General features: G+C 35.9%; 1 protein-coding gene across 2 annotated transcripts in view; it reads right to left on the reverse strand.

Moving 5' to 3' along the window:
* The window catches only part of LOC139961960 (prickle planar cell polarity protein 3-like), a 63,154-nt gene that overhangs the window by 28,335 nt on the left and 7,134 nt on the right, over positions 1-27,685 (reverse strand). Inside the window, exon 1 of one of the 2 annotated variants that reach the window (XM_071961691.1) lies at positions 17,598-17,886. The exons of the other annotated variant lie outside the window; for it this stretch is intronic. The gene's annotated coding sequence lies outside the window, so the exon portion shown is untranslated. Of the gene's footprint in view, positions 1-17,597; positions 17,887-27,685 lie in introns of those variants that run through there. 2 annotated transcript variants of the gene reach the window in all.

Below are 27,685 nucleotides of genomic sequence, written 5' to 3' on the forward strand. Positions count from 1 at the left end.
ATCCATTGGATATCGATTCCACACCTACAGAACCATAACACTTTCCTCCTCATTTTCACGAATACTACAATTAGAATGTGACTGAATGTGTTAGATACTGATACAAAATAAAAATCCTTCAGGCACCCAGACACCAGCTGCGGTTCTGACTGAAAAAGAAGCAATAGGGAATGGCACTATCCCTGGAGCCGAAATGAGTTGCAGCCTGTATTTAAAAAAATAAATAAAAAAAACCTTAACAGCTCTAGGTATTGGTGGTTTTATGGCTTATGGCACAGCACTCATTAGCGAAGTGCTTGGGTAGACCAAATCACTGATAATGAAATGAAACTTTGGTTTAACTGGGTATTTTGGAAAGGTAACTCAATTTGCCCCTTTCTATACAGTGCAATACTCTATCTAAAGACCAGAGACAGGGTAACACTAAAGTGGGAGTGATGGTTCTCTTTTACTTCATATCATCTTTGAGAGACTTTGTGATTAGACAAAACTATCGACGGTTCAAAACGATACAAATGACATTTAAATAAAGGTCTATATACACAATAATACACATAAACCGTGTATTTGATACAAGGCTTACTATCCTATGTATACGTTCACTTAGCTTTTCATTGCTTAAATATTTTAAAATATTATCTCCCAAGGGAATTTCTTTGTAATTCCCTCTAAAATCAATGATATCCAGAAAATATATCAAAACAAATTTATAAACATTTCATGGCAGCAGCTGTGATATCTTTTTTATTGTTTTGTTGTTAGTTTCATTCTGCATTATCTGGTTTTCAGTGATATACTATAATTCTAATCAACCAAATTAAAAAAAAAAAAAAATTAAAAAACACTAAAATATCCAAACAAAGCTACAAAACACATTTCTGTAAGCTGCTTATCATCCATCACAGCATGATTAATTATAAACAATGTTCAGTGAAGTAAAAGGCAAAATTTGAAATGATGTGAACGAAAAGTGCAGATGTTTGTGTGTGCACGGCATGTAATATCCATCGCAAGGATAATGCAGTTACTATCTATTAATGAGTCTAATTCCTTTGGGGTTATAATTGCCACCTATCGAACAAAAGACAATCTTCCTCCCATTGTGGTGAAATTCATCCTTAAACTTCTCACTTTTCTTCTTCTTCTCCTGAAGATGATAACGAAGCAACTAAAATATCCAGAAAGAACGGATAATCTATGATTATTTTCAGCTCTGATAAATCTACGACAGTTTTTGGAAACTTTTTGGAAACGTGAGCCTCTAGGTGAGGTTCTCTGCTGGCCGATCAAGTGACACAGTGTACAGCGAATAGATTTCATGCCCTATTTGATAAACGAAAGCTATCCCATCAGTTATGGATGGTTTAACGACAGATACTGTAGATATTAATAATAGATGAAAATATGAAAGGGAAATAATCTGTTTTTCAAAGTTATGGACAATGGGTTCATAATCTACATGTATGTGAGTGTGCATATGATTGCGTACACAGGGTCTACGTAATCGATCCAAATGGGTTGTGAACCTTTGTGGAAAGAATGAAGCGATGACCACAGGTATGCATTAATTTAAGACTGGTTTTATTAATTCTCGACTCTTTACTTGTGGTGTAAAATATTAAGCAAACAGAGTATAACAGCTTACATGCAGTTAAAACTTGGATATGAACTGATAAAATCACAACCCTCCCCCCCCCCCCCTCCAAAAACAAGACAACAACAATTTGTTTTGTATACAAGGATGCACAGCAGCTGTAGGAAAGCTATCGAGCGTGCAGGAAATTAAAGCAAGGAGAAAATCTAGGTGGGGTCCATAATTTTACAGTAATTTCAAGCTTTGTTCAAGAGTGAATTTATCATGAGTCATGTCAGGTTTGGAGTTTTGATGTATAGCTTTGAAAGGTTATAGTACTGTATAAAACCTAAGATAAATCATTTCTTAGCAACTGTGTATGTGAGTTGTAATATATATTTAAAACAATGAAATTTAGTTTGGCAGATGCATGTGTGTATGCATTCACTTATGAGTATAGACCCCCGGAATAGTTCTATTGTGAGAAAATATTACCACTTTGGCATGTTTTTGCGTACAGTATACAGACTAAAGATAGATGTTGCTTGATGGGGAGAAGGGCAAAGTACCTTTGGTGATTATTGGATAGGATGAAATGTCCTCTTTAACCAGGATTTCTTATTACATGTTAGTATTTAAAGGAATTGTCTGGTGGAAGATTTTGATCCATTGTCTTTGTAGTTATTATTTTTCTCTTTCTAACCATGTAAAAATTGTCCCAATTCGACGTTTTCTTCTTGTGGAAATCTGGTTTTCAAATTAACCAGTTTCTCACCAAAAGTACCGTTTGTTCGAACGCTTCAATATGGTGATTGACGTAGTGGTTGCAGATAGGCAAAACAGGCGACTTGAAGTTAGCACTCCCAATTCCGCAGCAAATAAACTCACGTGTAAGCACATTGGATTGCCTCATATATATAACGTACATACTCGCGAACGTATATACTACGATGCTCAGTTGGTGTACTTGTATAGCGTTACACATAGTACACTCACACTCAAACCACAGTTCATTAACTGTTCTTCGAAATCGCTGAAATAAAATTCACGGATCAAATTAACAGTAAAAGGAAACTTGTAAAGTATTCGTTAAACCGAAAGATGAAACTTGGCGGAATCGATGTCATCGCAGAACTGTCCGATTGTAAACGTTAGAGTCTAGCCTATACACGCGAACATTCTTCGCGCTGGAGCTGGATACCGCGATGTGTAAACAACGAAGAGCCTGCTGTTAAAACTTATCTTGTGTTTCACAAAGACCACGAAACCACCGATCTACTACATATATGGCGGCTTAAGGAGTTTTTTAAATCATATCTAATTTATAAGAAATTTCACCGGAAATTATTGAAGAAATTGATCGAATCGTTGTCAGAGCAGAATGTAGCACTGAGAAGCTTAGGCTTCGCAGAACTGTCCGATTGTCAACGTTTGAGTATAGCCTACATGCGAACATTTTTCGCGTTGGAGCTGGATAGCGCGATGTATAGCCTAAACAACGAAGAGTCTGCTGTTAAAATTTACCTTGTGTTACACAAAGACCACGGAACCACCGATCAAGTACATGCCGGCTTAAGGAGTTTTTGAAAACATATCTAATTTTAAAGAAATTTCACCGGAAATTAAGGAAGAAATTTATCTGTATACAAACGCTGTTTTTGTTGTGATTGCCGTATAGGTACTGTGCGGAGGTGGGTTATGACGCAATCTGCTATGGCAGAGCTGACGTCACGTATTGTACTGTTCAAATCATATTTGAAATGTCTATCCATAACGATTAAAAAATCGTTTCTCTGTCAAACGCAACATTAGCGTTCTCATACTTTGACAACATGTTTAGAAAATTATTTACTATTTTTTACTTCAACTTCTTTGGGCCACCAGACAATCCTTTTAATGGGTTTAGGAGGAGACTACTGTATCAAATAGTGACTTCTGCTATAAATGAGATTATTGACATTGTCACTAATAATAATAATAATAAACAGCAGCTATTTTAAGCAAGGGCTTATGGATTACAACTTACATGTCGGGTGGCTTCAAATTTGGAATCTATTCAATTTAGAAAGTTATTTCAGATGGGAAAACCGTAGATTGACCTTGGATGAAAAGCCCATCTTACTTTGACCCGGTCAGATATCGAACCCAGAACCTCTCGATTGCTAAGCCTCATTGCTTCAAAGTTCAAATGCCACTGCCTTTATCCACCCGGCCAAAGCACCGGTACTAGATTACCATACTATATATACACAAGCAAATCCCATACCGAGTTTTATATACATAAAAAAAAGTTATTATTCTTATTAGCAGCAGTATATATGTCTGCAGTCTATACCTAGCTAACCCTGTTTACTTTTCAGTGGAGTGTCGCCAATATCTTAAATTTCGATCATTGTAGAACTCAGGCCCCATGAGAATTATTAATATCCACCTCATTGGCCACCCTACAGAGTTTTGTTAATACCAATGTTGATTAAACTTTTGAGGAGAAAAAGAAAGGCAGAAAAAGAAATCTATTTGAAACAAGAGATTTGGCCGGGCCACACACCTCACACAGCAGGAGGGCAATCAGACTGACAGGTTCATTATCAGCGAGAAAACAAGACTTGAAAAGATCACTTTACATAGGCATAAAAACTTTTAATAGACTAAAATAATTATAGGGGCTCTTGGAGCAGGTCATTGTATTTTCAGGGTGAGATATGACTTACAAAGGTTTAACTAAGAGTATCAGTGAGTCTCTCTACAGTAAGCCATATTTAGATCTGTACAGTCCAGGATTAAATTAAAACAAACGATTTTCAAACAATCATAGAAAGTATCAAGGCCCTTGTGAAAAGAATAGAAAACCCTGTATGTTGTGTTAGCTTTGTGACTATATACCTCATTCCTACTAAAGCATCATTCCCACTACAGCCATGTTTTATTCACAAATAACTAGGAACTCCTCAATAAAACTATGTAGCCCTGCAGAACGTTTCAATTTAATTTGTGACTGGGGCCACCGACCGTCCCGTGAAAATGTGTTTGATACTTCCTGTAGAAATGTGCTGTATGCACTGAAGATTCAGAAAATACCAATATGACCTACAGACAGTGACAGTTATCAATGCATGAAAACACTACCAGGTATAAGTATTATATTGTGATGCCACTCAAAACCTCAGATCTACACAAAAAAAATACCTCCCCTGTAATTGTGATTTTGAGCTTGCAAGCAACTCCTTTAAATCTTTATATCCATCTTAATACTGAAACATGCACAGTATTAAATTCTTTTGAGTCAACATGAGACAGTTCAATCAACTTCTCTACTTTCCTCAATTTTTTTTATTAATTTGCAAACGGATACTTTTTCTCAAGAGGGACACCTCTCTCTGTGATTAGATCTATCAATTTAAGATGTGCAAAGATTTTGAAGATTCTATGCATACAAAAATGGTAACTGCATCTTTAATTGCATTTGTATTGCAATCTGTCCAATTAAGCTTAGCATTCTGCTAACATACAATATCAGATCAAGTTTTAATTTCCCGCTTTTGAAGAAACCATATTACAATTAAAAATTTGCCTCTTTGCATAACAATGTCCTCCAAACACTATACTATAATTTTCAGCCCGTCTTCTCCAGCCTAGTACCTTATATACCAATAGCAAGCAGGTCAACCTTGGTTCAACACCCACTGTAAAATGATGGACAAAGTAATCGAATTGTTGTGCCGTTCGCGTGACAGAAATTAATCAACCAATCCCCTCAAATTAACGGCAGCAGATGAAGTTTCCAGTGCTTCTGCTGCTATACCAACATCTTTGTAATACAGACAATTATTTTTCCTCCTATGAAGACGTAGTCTTAGCTAAACTAATCCGCCCATATTAGTCATGGCGAAAGTACGGTGTACATGAAATATTAGATAATTGTTAGAAGAAGGTCACAAAAGTATAAAAGAGAAGAGTATAAATATTGACTATGTTTCACTGTTGCCGGGTCTTTGAAGATATTGTGCGAGATCGTCAGAGCAGAAGTAATCACCACGGTGATGAAATATCTCTGGTAACGTTTTCATATTGAATCGAATAAAAGGGTTCAAAAGAAATACAACCTTCATGGTCAAATTTGATAAGGGAAACAGTTCAGCTTTAACTTTAAGTGAATATCAAGGAAAATTTGAAGTTTCCTTGATTGACGGAAAGGATGACAAAAGGTCGAAAAAATAGACTGAAAAAATTCAATGTACACACTACACTAGTACTGCGAACGTTGAAGGCCATCTCAGTTAGTTTACATGTAGGCTGTACATATAGGCTAGATACTGTATACAGGCTGCCATCATCAGGGAATTAAGTAGTATTGTAGGTCTCAAGTTTTGTGCAATGTCTTCTCTGCTTAGGCTCTATGTAAATGAGATTGAACACTTTTCATTTCTGAAGCACATAGGTGTCAATCTTAAACATATCATGTAAACGACAATTTTTTTATTGAACTTGCCCCTTACAATGAACTGTGTTTTGATAAATTTTCTCTATAACTTTGGAAGGTTTGCCATGGTGGGAGAGCTGATAAACGTATATATGTTTGTTATGTGGGCCGTTGTGCAGTTAGCGTGCATGCATGCTCACTTTTAGTGTATGGTTGATGACATAATTACAAAAGTTAGTCCTTTCAAAGTATGAGAGGTAAAAGACGATAGAAAAGCAATTGTGGAGGATGTTGCAGAGAAGGGCCAAAAAACAAAACAAAAAACCTGTAAAATACCTGAAACCCCCCCCCCCCCCTGAATAAACAAACAAACACAAATCCTAAAAGTCAACTAATGTTATTATCAAGCTTGCGCGCTATCGACCGATGGCCATACCAATGGAGTTGTATTGACTGACCTGTGAACTACTATTGTGTTGTTTATGAACAGGAAAGATAATCAATGATCTCTATTGTTTAGAATGTCATGCAGATAAGCTATAAATATCTTGCTCCTAAATATGCTAGAAACATAGCAAGTCAAGTAATGGTCACACATCTTCAAATAGGCTCAAAGCAGTTTAGGCCCATAATCATCCCAGCCTTTTTTTTCTTTCTCACTTACCTACAAAAGTGGTCTAGTTGAGCACTTCTCACAATTTGAGAGGAACAGAATCACCAAGAAAGTACTTATCAAAACTTACCATAATTTTAAGTATGCTAAGCTTTGGGGCAAATACATGACAAAAGGAAAACCTTTAAGTACCCCCCTATTGATACAATGGAGTACCTTACTATGGGGACTAGTACTGTACTGTTCCGTTACGACTTCTGTTGTCAATGCATGGTGCTAAAATACATTCCTAACTGTGTAAGTCTGTGTGAATAAATCTAGAAGACTGGAAACTACAAGATTTCTTCATAATCCGTTGAATTTTAGTGTCTCATTGATCAAACTCAACGAAGCCTTTCCATATTCCCCAGGGTCATGTTAAACTGTCGTCTATACTTCTATTGAACCAATAGCTTAACAATATCAAACAATTTACCCTTGTTTGGTAAATCCCATTATTTGTATCTTGATTTATACAATAACCTGGGTAAATATTTGTGCAATCACCTGAACGATCTGCTTTCATCTTCAGTTGGTTCAAATTTGCCAAATGAACACCCTCAAAACTTGTGAAATACAGTAGACTAGTTTATAGTCACACTTGAGGCAAGTGCAGCGGTGTTGTTTCATAGTTTGAGAAAGAGTTTGCAGAACTTTTTGATGTGCACCTATTTTAACAGAGGCTCAGTGCCATACAATCCATTCAAACAAACAAACAAAAAGTAAAACAAAAATAAAACAAAAAACAATCCATTCAGACAAAAATTCCCACGAGGACGGAATCTCTCAGAGTTGAAGAGGCATGTCTGGAAGCTAACAAGAAAGAAGGAAGATGCACAGAGCTCTTTTTCCTGCCTATAGTAAAAGTAACTAGGTTTAATCATGCAAGAAAAGTTACATTGGCTGTACAAGCCTATATATAGGAGGAATTTTGAAAACTTTGCATAGAACCAGAGGAAATTTCCCATTCTAAGAACAAGGATAAATGTTAAAACAAGAGGGATTTTTGTTGTACTAATTTATTACTGTCTGGTACATAATTCACTTGCAGACTTTAGCCAATATGATGCATAACTAAGTCAGCAGAAATTAGAAAGAAAGAAAAAAAAGTACAACTGCTACGTAGATTTCACTTCTCTTCCAGTCAAGACAACAACAACAAAATCCTATAATTTTTGAACATTTTTTTACAAACTGTTAGGTCAGCTTTTCCATGACTTTTACCATTCATAATACCACAACTCACAATGGACAACATATATTTTTAACAGCATGAGCAACTCTAAACTCATCATCCCAAATACTAGATATTATTTCAAAAATTCTATGAAAGTTTTCCCTTTAAAAGTCATCTAACAAAGATGAATAAATCAAAAGTGTATCTGAAGCCTTATAATCACAGATTTTCCACTTTCCTAATCATCTCAATGTATATACAGGTCAATTCTCAATATAATTCCACTTGTCAACCATTAGATGGCCATTACTGTTCGCAAGAGTCAAGAGCATGTCAAACGCACAGAGTAGTTCCTTCACACCAGCGGTAAATTGAAATCCTCATGAGATGTCCCATTAGAGCAAAAATAATTCTGTTTCCATTCGTTAAAGTTTTCTCTGCAGGGAAATCTTGTCCCAATATTTTATTTAATTATCACTTAGGTGTGCAAAGGAACAAAAAGAGACAAAAAAACTTTCAAATTTGGTCCCTACAAATATTTGCAGATTTGAAATCCCACTGCTGTGCTTTGCATCGTGAAGTAGGTTAACGATGTCTCAAATGACACTAATCGATCGATTAACTAGCTATCCAAGGAGGCCCTAATGAATGAGATTTTTTTCTCCCTTTCTTTGTAAAGTGCTTCCAGTTCTGACTGAAAATCATCGATGTTCTGTAAATGTGGTGAACTGACTCATACTTTATAGCTTAGTATTGAAAACTGTTGGACATTTTCAAATAAGAAGGTAGAGCTCTCAATCAGTGCCAACCTTAAAGTCATCGGATGAAACGAAACTTAACACCAGACTCTGCTATAACATGATCACAAACTTAAAGCTGCATGTTGTCAGCCCTGCGGCATAGAGAGGTCCATGTTCAATTATGGACAAAAAGGTCTGTATGGTGGGTTTAAATGTCCGGTTTAAATGATTTAAATGTCAGATGTAGATGTCCGGTTTCAAGTTTTTACCATTATCATGTGACATAACTGGTTTGTCCTGATGACCTGCGGGCATGCTTGAAGATTGTTTTCCTTTTTGGAAAAAAAGGGGAGGAAAGGGTGAGGACTGTGGGGGAGGATGTGGGGAAAGGTAGGAGCACTGACGACAAATGATAGAGTTGATATTCTTGAAATTACCATATGCCAGCAGTTCCTTATAAATCCAAGTACTAACTATATGTACAGAAAACTTCACAATATGAAAAGCCTTGTGATCAGAGCAATTAGTCAATATGCAATTTTACAGAACAGGAATGTGATAAGGAATGCTCTGAATTTACTATCAACAACGTGTACCCGTGGAGTTTGAAACATTGACCTAAATTACCTCGCTTATCAATCTGACAACAGTTGACATCTAATAACCACTGTGTCATGTCTGCAGCATCTCTGCAATGCCTCTTCATCTTTCATGGGACACTTGAGTACGACAGCAGACTACCTTTCTCTTAAGCTACGATGTCTTCGTCTCTCACAAGTCCACAATTTATTCACGGTTTCAGTGATGATAAGTAAGTGACAAATGAGCACATATCCGTACAACCAACTGGGACATACACAGATCTCAGTTCAAAAATCTCCAAGTGGAGGGATTCATACCTATAAATTATGATATAGTCGATATAATTCAAATGATCTCGCACTCTACTCCCTGCTGACTTTCTACATACACCTGTATTTATTCAAAGTTCTTAAAAGGTTCTTGATTGCAAACAAGCTTGTTTTGTGTATCTTAATGTATAGTGTACACAGCTTTCTTTGGGTGAGATTGAGGGTGGAAAGAAAGGAGGGGTGAAGCAAAGGTACTTGCTTTGCTTAAAGTTGCCCTATTAGAAGAATACAAATACTCATCCACAGAAATAGTCCATACTGTGCAAGACTTAATGTCATCCATCGATTACAATATGCTGTAAATCCTACTCAACCATAAGCGGGGGGGAGAGAGAAAAAGTGGGGGGCTGTGCCTTGCCTGGACCATACTGCACACTTGCAGTCCCTCAATTCAGAAGAAAGCTATAAAATAATGTTGCATCATGGTTATTACCATAGATTTTCCAGATATTTGCAATGTGTTAGATTTAGTAAAATGTAGTAGCTGTCTCCCCTCTTACTGTCTATTTTAACGATAAACGACCTGAAAATCAATAACTCTGTTCACCATGATGACACACTACCAATTTAACAACAAACCCTGTTGAATTCCAGCTAGTCATGGCTCCCTGCAAGTGCCAATTTTCACACAAGCTAGGTCACAGTAAGAGAGAGCAACATGTTAAAAACCATTTCAATGGCTATACAGCTACAGTAGTACATTCCAATGGAGGTTGGGTTAAAGCTACAGTACTTAGCATTAAAAAAAAGCCAAATGGATATTCAACCAACTCTCCAACATCTGTCTGTCTTAATTAATTCACACATTGTATCTCCAGATTTTACCCATATTAGATGGAAAATTGTTAGAGATTTGAGACCGCGAAGAGAAACCAGAAAAAAGTCCACATGTAAATCTACACAAGTTTGAAACTTTGTTCCGCACTGCACGTTTACATTAAATCTTTTCACAAGATTAGTTCCAACAATTTTTTATTACCCCTCCAATTTCCTTCCCCCTTCAATCAATGAAATACCACAGAAAGAGGCCAAAAATCCCCACAAAATATAGACACACTGACAAAGCAAACCTTTACCTTTTGTTGATAAAAGTACACACTAAAACCTTAAGCAACATTTAAGCCAGCTAATCTGTTTACTCTCACTTACCCTGAAAAGACCACATTCATTTGCACAGGTGACAAAATCCTACCATTGACACACAAACCATTTCCACAAGCCTACACAGTTCAGTAAGAGAAACATTACCTCTTGAATAAATCACTAGAATCCATTCTTCTATTCAAATTTGGTTATACTTCTATATAAAAACACACAAAGTTTTCCAAGGAGTGAATGCCGCTATGCTTGGTCGGGGTAAACACCGCAATAGAAATGTAAATTTTTTTTAATAAGGCTGAAAATGTTTAACAGGAAGAGAATAAAGGGATGCTAAGGAAGTTATTTTACATGTCCTGAACTTATTGTATTGATCATGCTGCACGTTTTTACTAAAATAATGTTTCTGATTTCCATCAATAGTTTGTAAGTTTTAAAACAAAGGAATATTATAGGTTTAATGAGTTCCTTCCAGAAAACTCCCTCTCGACAGGTACATACGATGGTTCCGAATAAGTCCGGATCGTCAATTTGTGAGGCAAACTCTTACGAGCTAGTGCAGATTCTGCAGTAAAAAGAGCTAGAGAGTTCAACTAAAACCTCACCATACAAGTCTATATAGGTCAGTTTATACAAGCCTAGGCCGTAAGGACCAGCATACCTGATTGGTGCAACACCGCCCGCTGGATTAAAAACTTTAACGGGCCGGATTTGGCCTGTTGTAGCCTTTCGAGATGTTGAAAATCCTTTTATTTTTTTTCCAACACACACAAGAGTGATCTGTGGGTTTCTTCCTTTTGTTTATCTTCCTCTCTCTACGTATCTATCAAGTCACCAAATCAAAGCGTTTCTATTCTATTCAGCTCAAATTGAGCATAAAATAAGTCAGTTCTGCTCGATTCTTCTCTATTTATTGGTTCAAATCCATGTGTGTACCTTGATCTTCAATACATCGAAAATAGATCCTGACAAAACACTTCTTCATCCTCTGTTTCATTAAATTTCTATATTTGGAATATTTTTTAGAACTGTTGTGGAATAATGTAATTAGATGCAGGTTGACCAGAATAAAGTAACTTGACTTTGGAGTAGCAGCTGATCTGGACTTATCGTATAACGGTAACAGTAGCAAAAATACTAGGAAACAGGTGGTTTGCTTGAGGCAGTTTGGGTAACAAAATAAGGAACAAACTATATAGTAGTAACCTATAAAATTATCATTGCATGGGCAGATTTAGGATGAATTTGACAATTTTTCACGAAATTGGTAAGTTCCTTGAAGATATGGTGCTAGTCACCTCTGTCTTTTAAAGTAGGTCATTTCCATTTTTTAGTCAGTTATTTTCATAAATTGTGAATATCCTTATTATGCTGGAGATTGAGCCCGACTGATAAATGTTAACGTTCTTTTCTTTCACTTCATACAGATCACGTAAGATCTTTCTCTGTCACTATCGCTGGCTCACTTGAAACATTGTAATCAAGTGCTACCTTACATCCAGGGACTTACTTCAGATGATGTATTCAAAACTGAAGTACAGCAAAACAAACTAGAAACTGATGTTGTTTTTTAGATTTTATGATGTTCTGTCGTGTTGGTTTTTAGGTTCTAACTTCAATTGGAATTTTCGCTTTGTAGCATTCAAATTGTAGATTTTGTAGGCAATCGGTTTTATCGCTTTACTCTTCACCAGTGCTTTTAATAGTTTCTTGATCTCATATTCCTGTATATATCTGTAGATGGTATTTGTATTTACTGTTTTTTGTATTTAATGTTTTATGTCATTGTATTTTCTAGATTGTTTGTAAAGCGCACAGATGCATCGCGCGTAGTGTGCTATATAAGATTTTATTTACATTACATTACTCAAGTGCTACCTTATATCCAAAGATTTATTTCAGATGATGTAAAGGCACACTGAAGTACAACAAAACAAACTCGAAACTGATGTTGTAAAACATCATGACTATATACTGTCAATGAGTTAATGTACTAGAATGACAAAACCCATGAAGTAACAACAAATGTGGATTTTCCATGTTTTAGTTAATTGTGTGACAGTAGTTTTATCTAACATCATCCACTGTCATTGATTACATTATCTGAAGAAGATAGTATCCCACATGCATCAGGACAAGTACCTTTGATAAACATGAATTGCCTCTTTGTGTAAGTCGCCATATTGTGTATTCAGTCCATGGGTCATCTTAACAGACTGAGCTAAAAATAGTAATCGTACCTAATTTGTTATTCAAAACCAACTCCCAAACAAAATATAGCTCTGAATCCAAACTGAGATGTTACACAAAAGTTAGAGTGCTATGTTGATGACATTATATGCCTGAATGAAACCACCACGAGGATGTAAAGAGGATAACTAGATCATGAGAAAGCCTGACCTAAAGGAATGGTGATGTCATAATAGACTGTACATATAAAGCTATACAATCTGAGAGTAAATCAACAAAGTTCCTCGTGGAGACTAATAAACAACAACTCCCTTACATCTTCCAGTCCATCTACTGTGCAAGGCACATATCTTGAGCATGCAGACCATTGAAAAAGCCCTAGTAAAGTACAAAAATAGTACACACAGCTATTAAAATTTATTATTACTTTTACCCTCCGAGAAATGGGCGGCAGAGACGGAGACTTTAATGTCTCCATTATCTTAGTCCCAATTAATGGCAAACGAAATTGCAATAAATTGGCCAATTTATGGGCAATCTAGAAAAGATCCATATAATCCTGGACAACTAATCAAGGTAGATAGCTGAGAGCATGTGCACTATTTTTCACAATATTGGGTGAGATGAAAATCAATGACCTTAGGGCATGTTCACAGGTGAATACTTGGAATTATAGCGAAAAGAAAAGCAATAAAGAAGAGGAAGAAGAAGAAGGAAAAAAGATGGTAAAGAATTTTAGATCTCTATTCAAAAGCAGATTCTGATGAAACAAAGTTAGTCTGTAGATGAAAAGTGATAATGCATTATTTATTGCAGCACGTTAAGAATAAGAATTAAAAATGAGTTTTTCACAAAGATTAAAAATAAGGCCTCTATTAATATTTAGTCCTTAAAAGCTTTTTGATTGAATTTTGTTAATTTTTTATACTTAATAAAAATCCATGTACTGTAGTTGATTATCTTAATTAACCCTGTTTTACTTCATATATAGAAGAAAAGTAGACTCTGATACTAATTTACTATTTTCTTTCTTTGGCATAGATTCTGAAAGCTCATTTACAGCCAAAGCTGTTGCAAATTCCTATCTGCATTTTACAAGTGTCTTGGGGACAACATTGTGAAACTAACCAAAATGGAATAATTAATATTCATCATAAATATGGAAGAAGTTACTGAATTGTTTTGTAACTTGTCCTCCAAACATTAATAGCTTCCTCAACTCGGTAACTATAAATTAGCTACAGTTGTAACATGAGATTCACTCCAGGTACCACATACCAAAGCCAGTCACGCATATATGGAGATATCCTTGAAGTTGCCACATATTATAGCAGAACATTTAAGGTCAAGTTTGTACACAAAATTTGATCATAGACCTGCCTCCAAGTGATCATTGCAAGGTTCTTTGCATTGATGTGAACTTACATGTCAAGTATGAAGGTCAACAAAGCTTAAATACTTTATTATAGTTTACATGTTTACAAGGTTTTCAGACTTTGATCACTTTTAACTTTTCATGTCATTAAGTGGACACAAATAGGGTTTTGTATCTGGCATCAAGGTGGATCTATACAAATACTTTATAATATGCTTAACCAAGCTTAAGTGTTTGGAGGTATAGACCATGTTTTCAGGATTTAATTCTTGTTGACCACAAATGAAATTTGATATCCATGCACAACAACAAAGTTCTTGTACTTAATTAATAAGGTGGATCTTTACCTTGTTCAGTGTGATATTCAGCCACTTTTTTTCAGTTATTGTGTTTACAAGCCAAAGTGCCACATATACACATACCAACACATACATGAACAGAGACATGTAAACCATAACACAGATTCCATTTTTGCCTTTGGCAAGGAATCTAAAACAAAGAAAACATATATTTCCATACACCATAAAAACATTTATTTATGGAAACTGATACGGAAACATTCAAGAGAATAATTGCTCTATATTTTGCACCTGAAAGCAAATTAATGTCTATCTTAACAATCAGAATCAGAACAAAACCCTGGACAAATTCCAGACTTAGTTGCAAAAGATTTTTTGTCTATGGAGATGATGAGTTTGCAGAATCTGTTTGCCACATGTTAAAATATTAGTTTTGCCAAGATCTACCTGAGATATATAGTCTCACAGCTGTGTCCACAAGTTTGTTTACTACGCTCCTTTCATGTGTACATAACCAACTCAGGTAGCACAAGCTATTAAACTTCTTGCGGCGGAACATTGTGAACTTGTGTTGCAAATGATTTGATATTTTAAACCAAAAATGAAAAACAATTTGCAATTAGGATTTACTATTTTGTGGGAATTCCAAAGATAAAGTAGTTACAGAACACTGACTATAATTTTGTAGATTCTTTTCACAATTAATATTTGTGTCAATGTTTTAAATTGCTTATCTAAATTTGTCTGTCTGATCATGATTCATCCTAAACACAGACAATGACATTTTTTTTGCCGTTTTATGCCCTAAACGATGTATGATATCATACCATTGATTTTTAACGAACATAACGATTGACAAAATTCTGTATCATTTAAATTCATGAATTTTGCACTTTTCCTATTTGCCAATTCCCTATTTTTTATATTAAAAAGAAGCCAATGAGTCAGTCCTATGTAATGTAGCATAATCCACTAACCTTCAACTAGGCACCACCCACAGCTTTATTCAGTATTTTCTTTATCCAATTATAAAAAAAAGGATTATAATCTTTAATATACAGGCAACCAGTACACGATCCCACGGATACGACCTTGCTGTTAGGTTGTATCTTCAAGACAATGCACAAAACTATAGGCAGATGGCATTAAATAAGTTGCGATCATATTCCTCCCAGAGAAACGGTAGGAAGTTCAATGTCTTCAAAGAAAGCCGCAAGACTATCAAATCAATGAATATCAACTCATTTCAATCAACTTAAGGTGATGATGATTGATTTGTTTTTTTTTTGTACTGTATAGAAATGACACTTCCTTCTCTTCTTTCTATAAAACCAAAGAGGATTAAGTCTGAACATTCTTGTCTGACCACATAACAAGCTCATTGTGTACAGCAATCAATATCTTCTGTGCTTTTGGCATTAATTAGTGGTAAATGGAATCACTGATTCAAGTGACTAACTACCTGATCATAGCATCTTTGATGTAATATCACAACTAGTTTCAAATAAAAGGATCAAGAAGTTAGATCAAATGTTCAACTTAGAATGATCACTGAAAAGAATGTCAGCTACCTGGGCCAAAAACAAAGGCCATTGCAGTCTAAGGATATACATACCCAATACAGAGTACAGTAATTACAGTGACACCAATCTTAGGTATATATCTATAAGGTTAAAAGGTTAAAGTAAATAATGCAGTACTTAGTATACCCATGTCTTTGAAAATTATCCACCATTGATTGACATGCCTCAAAATCTGTGTGATTTTGATTTTCGACGGCTGACTCAAATAGCACGGTAAATGTTTTACACACAAATAGGATGTACATAACTAAGTATGAAAAAAAAATATGAAAATCCTGGGTATGAAATTATGGAGATTCTCCTTTTTCCAAGACTTTATTTGTAGAATTTTAATGCCAAATATAAAGATATAATCACCCCAAGCTATCATGATCACCAATATCTGGGGCATGTTTAAGCTATGTTACAAATTCATGAAAGTGTACATTAATGCACAATAATTGTAAATGATTGGTGAGATACAATATACCACAATACAAGGGGTGCATCATCTATAGTATGGTCACTGTTTTTAATAGAATATTCCCTGACTCTTGCATATATAATGGATGTTCCTTGGCAAGTCTAATCGTGGAGTGTAAGTTGATGCCATGAATGACATATATGCCTGAAAGCTTGATACTCTGTTGCCATGGAAATACTGTATGCTTGAGACTGGATATCCAGTCGATGCCATAACAGATATGCCTGAAAGAGGGTACCCTGTCAATACCATGGAAAAATATGAAAGACATGTATGGCTGAAAGTGGATACCCAGTCAATGAAACATGATGTGCCCGAAGGTGGATCACACCCAGACATGTCTGCCTGAAGTGGTTATAATCATACCCAGTTGATGCAAGAAGCTGTCATTCATATTTATACTGTCTGTCACTAAATATGACATAACTTTGATTTCATTTAGGTTTCACCATGTCCATCATCAATATGAACAAGAGCGGTCAAATGGCAGACTAATGCAGTGACACTGTGAAGCTGTTTTGTGGATTTCATCTTTGAAACTCAGTCTGTCACCACTGAAACCCTTCTTCCTCATTTTCTTTCTTTTTAAGAAAGATGCTTCAACTATTTGCAAGCAGGTATACTTGGTTACTCCCTAAATTGACTTCATTGTGAATTGCACTAGTGACTTAAATTAAGGTTTGTAAATTTAGTATTAATCTCCATTCCTGTACTGATTCCAATCCTTGATCTATCCACGTAACGGTGCTACTGAACATACCGTCACTGTCCTAATGACTGATATGTTATATAATTTTCCTATTTAATATTTTTGTATATACTTTTTGCCTGCACATTGTTTTTCATCTTGAAAAAAAAAAGAAGTCACAAACATAGCATTAATTTTATAAATAACTTTTTGATGCAAAAAGGGAATTGAAACAAGGTGCCTCTTCAATTCTGAAAGGTGGATAAATAAATAAATAGATATTTTTCCAGAAGCAGTCTGCTTTTTGCAATGAAATGTACCAAAACTAAAATTGTGCAGTCCACAAAATATGATATTTAATTCCCAATTCTATCATGGCAGTTTTTATAAAAAAGCACACTCCCAGAAATGAATAGTGCATTACTCACCCACGGTACTTTTTTTGATCGAGCCGCTTTATTTGAAGCTGCTACTCTCTCCTGATGAAAAATTAAAATAGCCTCCAAATGCACAGAGATTCTTTCATTCAAGGCAAATAAACATACACAAGTGTCGCTGGAGTTTACTCATGCTGTGTACACAGTCGATCTTATTGATCTTCACACTGTATGGCTATATCTCAGGCCCAAGTTCGCTCCAATGAGTTTTTGTTTCTCAGTGGGAAATGCCAGGCGCTTCTGTGCAAGTACAAGTATACAGACCAAGGCCACTGACTGACACTAGCAATCAGTCAACAGCCATGTGTACACACACTACTCAAACACATGTACACCCACTATTCACTAGAATGCTAATCAATGAATGGTGGGTGGAGTTCCATCATGCAAACAAAGCCTTTAATTGGTTGTTAAGTATGACATGAATATTCATTGTGTTTGAGACACACCCATAGTGTCAGTACTGTAATGAAAGAAAGATGGGACAATCAAAAGCAAACAAAGCATTCAAAAGAATAGGAAGGAAACTAAACTGGATTAGGTATCTTAAGATGAGAAAATATATTTAATTGGGACTTTTGAATTTGGTCAGACGTATCTTAGATGAGAAATATAGTTAATTGGGACTTTTGAAATTTGGTCAGACGTATCAACAGTAAGGTTGATGAAAATATCATCCAGTGCTCTTTATTGTATTATTCAAACCTTCAGAAACACAATAAATGACAATGACACAGGACCTTAAAATTGTCAAGATACATGTATTGCGAGAAGCACTATCGTGGTGGAAAATATAGTCTTTCTGTAACACTAAATGGGACAACAACTGAGATTGCAGATCGATCGTTGTCCGGAAAACCACAATTATAGAAGCAAAAACAAAATTTGGTAAAGTAGGAATCATGGTGTTTTTTTTTAAAGAATTTCACTTCCTTTGATGCATACCACATCCATGTAAACACTTTATAGACTTTCAACCCATCAAATCATCATGTATAATGCAAACCAAGCAGTTTAATTTGTTTCAAGGATGTCCCATTAGGGTGAGTGAGTGATGTTGAAAGTTCTTTCCTCCAATATTTAAACTTTTAAAGTAGCTTGTTGTGTTTCATTCTGCTATAATATTACATAACCAATGTTACTTAATTTCTGGTGGTACAAGTAGAAACTGGTAGAATGCATGTGTTTTGCTGAAACGAGTGACAAAGTACGCACTGTAGAACCTTATTTTCTTAACACCACATTCACATAACACCAGATTCACATAAGAAACAACTACACAACAGTATCATGTTTCTCCAGGTAAATGCTATCACATATTTTTCCCTTCCCGACTCCCCCCCCCCAAAATATAATAATTTGTAACTGGCCATGAAAACCCAATGAAACGCAGTCAGATCATTTCACAAACACCTTTTCAATTAAAATGAGCGATCCAATATGAACACCGCCATTCATAATTTAATAATTATATTTTATTCAAACTGAAATCAGTCTTTATCAACTGTTTAATTTTATTTTCCCATTTTACGGTGTAAGAATATACAATAGTCTTGCTATTTTTCCCCCTCTTCCCCCACCCCCTAACAAATCATTTGTACCTGGCCATGAAAACCAAAAATAAAACGCAGCCAGATCGTTTCACAAACACATCTTCAATAAAAATGAGCGATCCAACATGAACATCGCCATTAATAATTTATTCATTATATTTTATTCAAACTGAAACAGTCTTCATCAACTGATAAGTATATTTCGATAAATTTTATTTTCCCCTTTTACCGTGCAAGAATATACAGTAGTCTAGCGATGAATACTACTACAATGTAGTATTGGAATTAATGTAACATTAATTCCAATATAACCTCACACAGAGTCTACGGATGCGACTACGGTAAATGTTGTTGACAGTCTTCTATTCGTAGAACAGGCAAAGGTAAGTAGTGGTTGTGGACACTACATGCTGCCAGATTCAAACAATATCCAAGCCAAGTTTAAACAAAAGAAAGAGCAGCTGCATAAACATAATAATGAGAGATATAAGATCAAATTAGAAGGACCACCAGAGAGAGAGAGACAGCCTAGAAGTAAAGAGGCCTTAAAGGAAGGACATCTCTCTTTAAAGCTGGATTAATGCTGCGCTGAATCTCTCAAAATCTGACAAGTAGTAGAAATAATTTATGATTTAAAGAAACCACTCTGTATGATTATTGGGATGGGAACGGGAAAGGTTGGGGGGGCGGGAGGGAGGGGGAGGAGGGGTGAGTGACAGAATTAGATATTAACTTTCAAGCAGAAGCAATAGACTATATTAAATTTGCTGGACACAAATTTTTCTGTTGGATTGGACTTCTTGTTTAAATAACTTGTTAACTACTGGTAACAATCAGCTCCACACAATTATGAACTTAGTACTCACAATAGTATATAGCACTTAGTTACATTGATGATTAATATCCAATTATGTACAATTATACTAAAAGGTTCAGTCAGAATGGTGTTAAGTCACAACCCAACGCAATCCAATGCATAAACACAGTTCTTACGATACTTCCTCTTATGATATGTCGTTACATGAAACATGCAACAACATAATGAGCAAAATATCATCATTCAATTTATGGACACATGTCCTACATACCACTACTCAGATTTTAATGATTTTGCTGCATGAGGGATAACATACCTTTTCCTATGAAAATTGCTATTTAACACTGGTTAGATCAATAATTTTACGTATCCCAAATTTGTTACAACTAAACAATATTGCCAGATTCAGAAATCTTAAATTGCCATGGGCGACACTTGGCTAACAGTTTCTAGTTACAGCCGCCTCTTTTGGGTCTTCAACCTACCCAGTACTTCTAACACTTGTTAACCACAAGTGGCAGTAAGAACATTGCAGCTTGGATTTCGGTATCTTTATGGGCAAACTCTCATACGCATACTTACCTAAGGTTATGTTTTTTGTTTTTTAAGCTCAACTAGCGATAAGGTCAAAGAACTTGACGAACATAGAGAACATGCAACAGTCAAGATTACATACTTTAATTGAAGACAAAAGAAGGAAAAAGGGCAGTATTTCAGTGAAGGAATTGTTTTAAAGGCAAGTTCAGGAACATGTTTAGTCTTTACAATTTATGCATAGTAATGGTGAGGTTTAGTAATTTTGTTTTGCTTCACAAATCGAAAATTGTGCAGCATCTTGGTCAACAAGCAGGATAGCACATTTGGTTTTATACGTACAAAACACTATTGAAGGTAAAAACTAAAAAACATACCACATACAGTACTTAGACTTTCTAGTTTTGAGCTTAACTATGTCAAAGCGTACAGTTGTATTGTACGTATCAACCAAGGTAACTTCAAATGACCAACAGACAGTTTTAAGAACTATTATTACTAGTCATACCTTTGGGACTTTGGAAACAACTTACAGGGTTACCCTGCTTACATGCTTAGATTCAAATGGTTTAATCTTTTCCAAAGGATGTGAATCTTGTAAATTAAATCCTGAACATGTTAGGTCTTTATTAAAATCATTGCTTTGCTAAACAGACTTTGCTGTGACATGAACTGAAGAGCTACAACCTTGTTGCTTTGGAAGTCTACACTGAAACCTTATCAAAATACTATTAATGCTCTTAATGCCATGGTACTTGAGTATGCCCAGCTAAAAAGGAGCTGGGCAAAAACCTGCCATTGTCTTATGACCAAAACACAGGTTGACACTAACAAACTTTAGACGAGAGATGACTAAGAGTGGACTGTGCTTCAAAGATGTTTGAAAGAACTCTTTAATCAGTGTGTATTACTGAAAGGGGGGGGGGGGGATTACCTCATAAACTAAGGCAATTGTCAAAGCTTATCCTTGGTGGCAAGAGTCATAACAGAGGATTAGGAGAGATAGGAAATTTCTTTTCAACTAAAGCTGACTATTAGTGCATGAAAACCCAGTTCAAGGTAATAAAATTGCAAAATATTATCAGCCTTGTGCAAGAAATGCCTTGAGAAAACTCAGTAATAAACTTCCATTGTATTTTAAGCCATTGTTATTTAAAAAAACAAAGTATCTAATGTATAAGGAGTTCTGTTGAGGAAAGACAATATACAGGAATCATTTGCAGCTTCATGTCCTGTTACTTTGTTTTATAAAACAAACAAACAAAAAATTATCAACAGCAAAGAAACTTTTGACTGGAATGACACCTGTGACCTCTAACAACCAACTTATCCAAGTTTCCAAAGCCAAGGATGAAAACCAGCAGGAGTCATTGTTGTAATTTCTTAATTTAAAAGGACAATTAACTTAATTAAGTGATTAAATAATCTAATGTTAACATAAATACTGACAAGGATGATCCCACCAAATATTTCATCATTTCATTTTGAATGAGTGGGATTACTAAATAGTGCAAACAAAGGCAAAGAATTAACAATTTACCCTACACCCTAAGCCCATGAGTTTTCTCTATCCCCAACTAAAGTTACCGAGGTATATATTCCACCTACTACCAAATTCACTTCAGTAGCTACACAAGTGTCACTTCTATATTCCATGTTTATTCTATGAAAGTATTTATGCTTGTCTGAATAGGTGGCACATCAGAAGAAATTAACCTAACCAGCGATTGGCAAACCACTGCCCTAATTAGTATGCAAATTTATTTACAAGCTCACTCATTCTGTCAACTTTTTCGTAGGACCAGTCTACCATAAATGTTGAAATGCGATGCGTCTCCGATAATGTGACATTAACGCATCCAACCAACAATAATGTATTTTGCACTCGTTTATTTTCGATGGCGAGTGTCTGGGAGACACCTATGTTACAAGCAGCGACCACAGAAATGCCGCACCGTATTACACAAAGTGTCTATAGGCCCCCCGGTAACATTATTCACTCTAATGATATAATGCTTTGTCATGGATGATGAGGGTAATTTGATGTAGTATTACTAATGAAGCAATTTAAAGCAGTAGTTTCGGTTGATTACCAGTTTCGCAGAATTTTTCTTTTTTGGACCAATTTTGAAATATTGATGCAAAATTGCAATAGCATATACTGTACTCAAACCAAGAAATCTGGCATCTTCTTTTCCCTACTTCAATCAAAGGTGTACCTATTTTGATGTGAGTTATTGAATTAATGATGTCATTTTGAATTAATGATGTCATTGGATGGCTTACGAAATTTGTCCTCAACTCACCTTTTTTCTTTACCTCAGTGCTAATAGCATCTATAGAAGCTCAAATAAATAGCAATTTAACACACAAACCTTTTCTTCATTTTTGAAAAGTGAGTATTTTTATAGGTTTCAGTTAAAAAGTTATTTGGCGATTGAGAGAGAGAAAACAATGGGGGAAAAAAATAAATAAATAAGCCAAAAACATCCACTCGTAGATTTCACACAAATTGTTGCTTTAATGCTCGTAAAATCGGCAGACATTCTAATTCTTGTAAATAGGTCCAGTTCAAATTCCAGACGCTGATTACTTATCAGAGCGGAACAAAATCAGGGCGAAAAAATGGAGAGAAATAACTAGTACGGAGAGTCCTAGGCTGGTAGAAACGTCAGAACCACTCAGAGATTATCGATATTTTTTAAAAACCAGAAGTGTTGCACGGCACACGCAAGATTTTATGGTGCACCGATCTGATTCCAGGGCTGGGATCAATTACACCCCCTAAAGCAATGAGCTTGTAATTCCTATTATCACTGACTGAGGCTAATAAAAAGAAAAGGGTTTTTAAAGAATTTTTTAAAGGGCGATGAGCCGGTTATGACTCATCGGGCTGCTAAAGATGATAATTATCGTGACCGCACAGAAAAGTATAGAAACTTGAAACCTGTGTCAACGAGTTGTATCATCGCACTTTTTAGACCTTTTTCTGTAATTAATCTTAAAGTATAAGCTGGATTCGATGATAATCTTTCCTCGTCGAGGATTTTTAGTCGAAGAAGAAAGGATACAAGATGTTAAAGCATGACAAATGGCTCGTGATTAATACACAAAAATAATCTTCAAGAAACCTAATCAGTCAAAATTGTCATGCATGATCTGTCAATTTTGACAGACTTTTTTTGGAAAATCCATCCCAGACTTTTTTCAGTAAATATGATTGGTAAATCATGTGATATTAAGATATAAATTTTCAGCTAATTGGAAGAACTTGCACTGGAACATGAGAATGTGTTCTATATGGAGAAAAGAATGTTCACGGGAACAAAGACGACATGATGGATGAAGATTGTTAATGTTCAGGGCCAATGATACATTTCAGTTTTATGTTAAATTTCTCTTTAGCGGCAGATAAATTCCTGGATGTTGGCAAAGTTTAGAGAAGCACTGGATCAATTTGAACAAGGAACTACATGGTATCTCACTTGAACAGAGTTTAATAAATTGAATAATATTTGAAGAATGCTCTGTGTGTTTGTGTGTGTGTGTCTGTTTCCACATCTTTAATTGCCTAGGGTCAGATGGGCAGAGAAAATCAATCTTGACCTCAACTATAAAGTAATGAGTCACAATTTATCTTTACTACAATACCAGTGAGGAGGAATATATTCCAATTTTAACAATAAGGTCTGTATAAAATGCAAAGTTTTCATTTAAGATTACAAGAATTCAAGAGACCAAAGTTACTTTCTGTAAAAAGCAAGAAAGTCGACTGATAAGTTTATTTGGGTTTCATTGACTCAATCAACAAACACCTTCAAGGTGTGGTCCAGCTTAATTACATTAACAATATAAATTCTCTTCGTACAGCATCATCACACAGTACGCTGAAAGACTCTCGTTCAAAATATGGAGCCTACCATTACAAACCAAACAATGCCATCAAAGACCTGACAACCATGATTAAGTCTTGAAATATCAACCAGCATGTGTTGTTACCATCCCCACTCAAGAAATAAAGAGTTTGAGTCACAATGGTTGCATAGTTAGCTGTTTAGAGTCACTTTCCTAATTGCCTACTTAGGGCATGCTTAGAGTCCACTAGGTGATGTTTATCCATTGTATATCTCATCTACAATGAATAAATCAATCTAGGTTTAATAGACACAATTAAACTATGGTTGGATTTCTTGGATTAGTAAGAAAAGCGTCAACATACACACTTAAAAACAGACTGCAATCAGACATGGTCCGACTGACCCAAATAAAGTTTGTCATTTATTTTGAAGGTGACATACTATACAAATGTCCCAACTTTATAGCTTAATGTCTGCATGCTGCCTCATGACTGAAAAGCATTTCATTCCAATGAGCAATCACAGATAAATTCTATTCATTTCTAATTTAAAGTCTTTGACAGCCAACTTCCTAAATTTTAAATGAGTGAACCTTGGCTATAATCTAGTTCCACTGAGAAGTACAATTTGGATTTTGTTCTCTTTCGGAGATACTTGAGGTAGTTTTGCAGAGCATGACTGTTATTTTGTTGAGATGAAATTCCCTTTACTAAATTGGCTCTTTTGCATAAATTCACATACAGTTGGCTCAACAGCATGTGAACATTATGTCACACTTGCTTCTAAATCAAGGGTGTAGCCTAATGATAGTTACTACTATTTTGTTAATATGGCCAAAACAAAATGAACTTTGATGCATCTGACATTGTCATTAGGACTGTAAGTGCTATTATTTCTATCCTGTAGGATATTTTCCAAGGATATCCAAAGATCCACAGGTGTTTGGAGTTAAACATGGAATATTCTCTGACCAAGATGTAGTGGCTCATGTAATTTTATTGCTCTTCTGAGTCATAATTTGTTTGGTCATAATGCTGAAAAATGTCAAAACTTACCTGGTTTGGCTAATTTATGAAGCTCCTCACTTACCTGTCTCCACAAAGATTTTCAATCTTCCACTACTACTGTGTGTTGAGCCAACTGGTAACCAGTTAGCACTGACCTCTGACCTCTGCAGGTGGCCATGTCTAGGTCTGGATGGGTTCTTAGTAATGTCATAGGTCATACTCTACTGGCTCCTCCACGTTTTTTTCCATGAGTAATTAACCTACCTGTCTCCATTCAAAGGTTAAGAGACAGACCTACATTTTAAAAGCTTTTTTTTTTTTTATGGACTGTGTCAGTGTTTGACATGCCGTTATCTAACATTTGAATTTTTTGTTGTAGTTCTCAAGGATATTGTTGAATCTACACGGCTCAAGTTATGTTCCCATCCACACTGGTATGGATAACAGTAGGCTAGAGCTAACTGTATGCCATCTAATGAGGAAACACAACACCATTCCCACTGACAAAGCTAAAGATCCCTGCTTCCATTTTACTTCATATGTGTTACTTTGTTATATTTCCTTTCTCATCCATTTTTGAATACACTCTACCTTTTTGAAGTTCTGTGGGCATATACTTATAGACCATCAATTCCAGCAAAAAACAACCTTGACAACAAATCGGTAATTGATCTGATAAAAAAAAACCTCAGTCATCTACGGTAGATATTTTAAAGAATGAACTGACAAATGGCAGACAAAGAGAGAAACAATTGTGACACAGCCTAATTATCTTGAGAAATGAAAACTGATCGAATCAGAAGAGGACTGGAAGAAGGAGAAGCTATCGAACGAACGAACGGTAAGATAATACCGATTCCCGCAGGTATCACCGTCCTTGTACACTTCAACTGATCTCAAGCTATTTGAGGAAGGACAGGCATATAGACGGATTTCCAATGACATCCGCCATCTAGTATTATCCACAATCAAGGGGCTAGGGTGAGGGACCTGTGGGATAGCAGTCTAAGCACAGTTAAAACTACACTACTGCACATGCAGTGATGCTTTCAAAATCTTTAATCTATTTGCCTATCACCTGTCACATACAGTATTTTGTGTCCACTACTAGCTACCCATGTATCTCTGCTTACCTTGGCCAGACTTGTAAACAGCTACTCTCACTACATATCTCAAACATTCCCAACTTTAATGTGAAACTGTTTTTTTTCTTCTGAAGATTGAGTGGAAACATGGGAGGCAATTTTTCGCAGTTCTCATAAAAAATTTAAGTTGCCAGCTATTGTATCATCAGTTGGGGCTTTATTAAAGGTTTATGTATTTCATGTACAACGTTTTACATAGTTAAATTACATAGGTTTGCCACACACTAACATAGTTCACATACTGTACTCTTGCCAATGAGCTGATTTTTGCAAAATAATTCAAACTCGACTCGACGTTGCATCTCCGCGACTGACACCCATGCATACAGGACTGTGATCGGGGCATATAACAAATCTTCAATAAATTGTTTGTTTGTATGCAGGCGAGTATCCAGGGGGGGGCGTTGGGGGCGCGCGCCCCCCGGGTAAGAAAAAGGAGAGGAAAAAAAAGAGAAGAAAAAAGGGAAAAAAAAGGGGGAAAAGAGGAGGAGGAAGGAAGGGAAAAGAAAAAGAAGGAGAGAAAAAAGAGGAGGGAGTAGAAGAAATATGCCAAGACATCGGGAAGAGAAAGACGAACAGTGACATCATTACAGCGCTGATCCCTAATATATACACAGGGTAGCCAGTGATGGATCGAGGATGTCGGAAGGGGCGTGCACATCACCCTACCCCTTTCACCGACAACTCCATTTTTGACGTTTCCATTTTTCCTCTCTCACTAATGTATCTATATATATACTATATATGGTCTACCATAACGCGTGTGTGTGTATGGACGCCTTAAACAATTGTGCTATGAAACCAACTGTGGCTGGTCTTGAACTCGACCGAGTCGTCGGGGTACATGACGCATTTCGGGAAGGGGGCGACCGCCCCCCCCAGCACATATTATTTTTATGATATCGCTAGTAAATTCAATATAGAAAATGCTTAGATGCAACTAACAAGGCAGTGGAAGTGTCATATCCAGCGATCTGGGAGGCATTTTCGGCCAAAATTTTCTTGTACGCTTCGCGCCAACCCGTGGTGGCGCTACGCTTAGATAGTTTACCTACAGGCTTCGCCCCTCCCTTGGCAAAGTATTCGCTATACGCGCCTGTTCGAATTTGTAAAGCACACAGCAGATATCAGTGAGCATGAAAATTGAGGTTCCATGATGAACAGCC

This window comes from Apostichopus japonicus, chromosome 20, assembly GCF_037975245.1.
Source record: "Apostichopus japonicus isolate 1M-3 chromosome 20, ASM3797524v1, whole genome shotgun sequence".
In the NCBI taxonomy this organism is placed as follows: Eukaryota; Metazoa; Echinodermata; class Holothuroidea; order Aspidochirotida; family Stichopodidae; genus Apostichopus; species Apostichopus japonicus.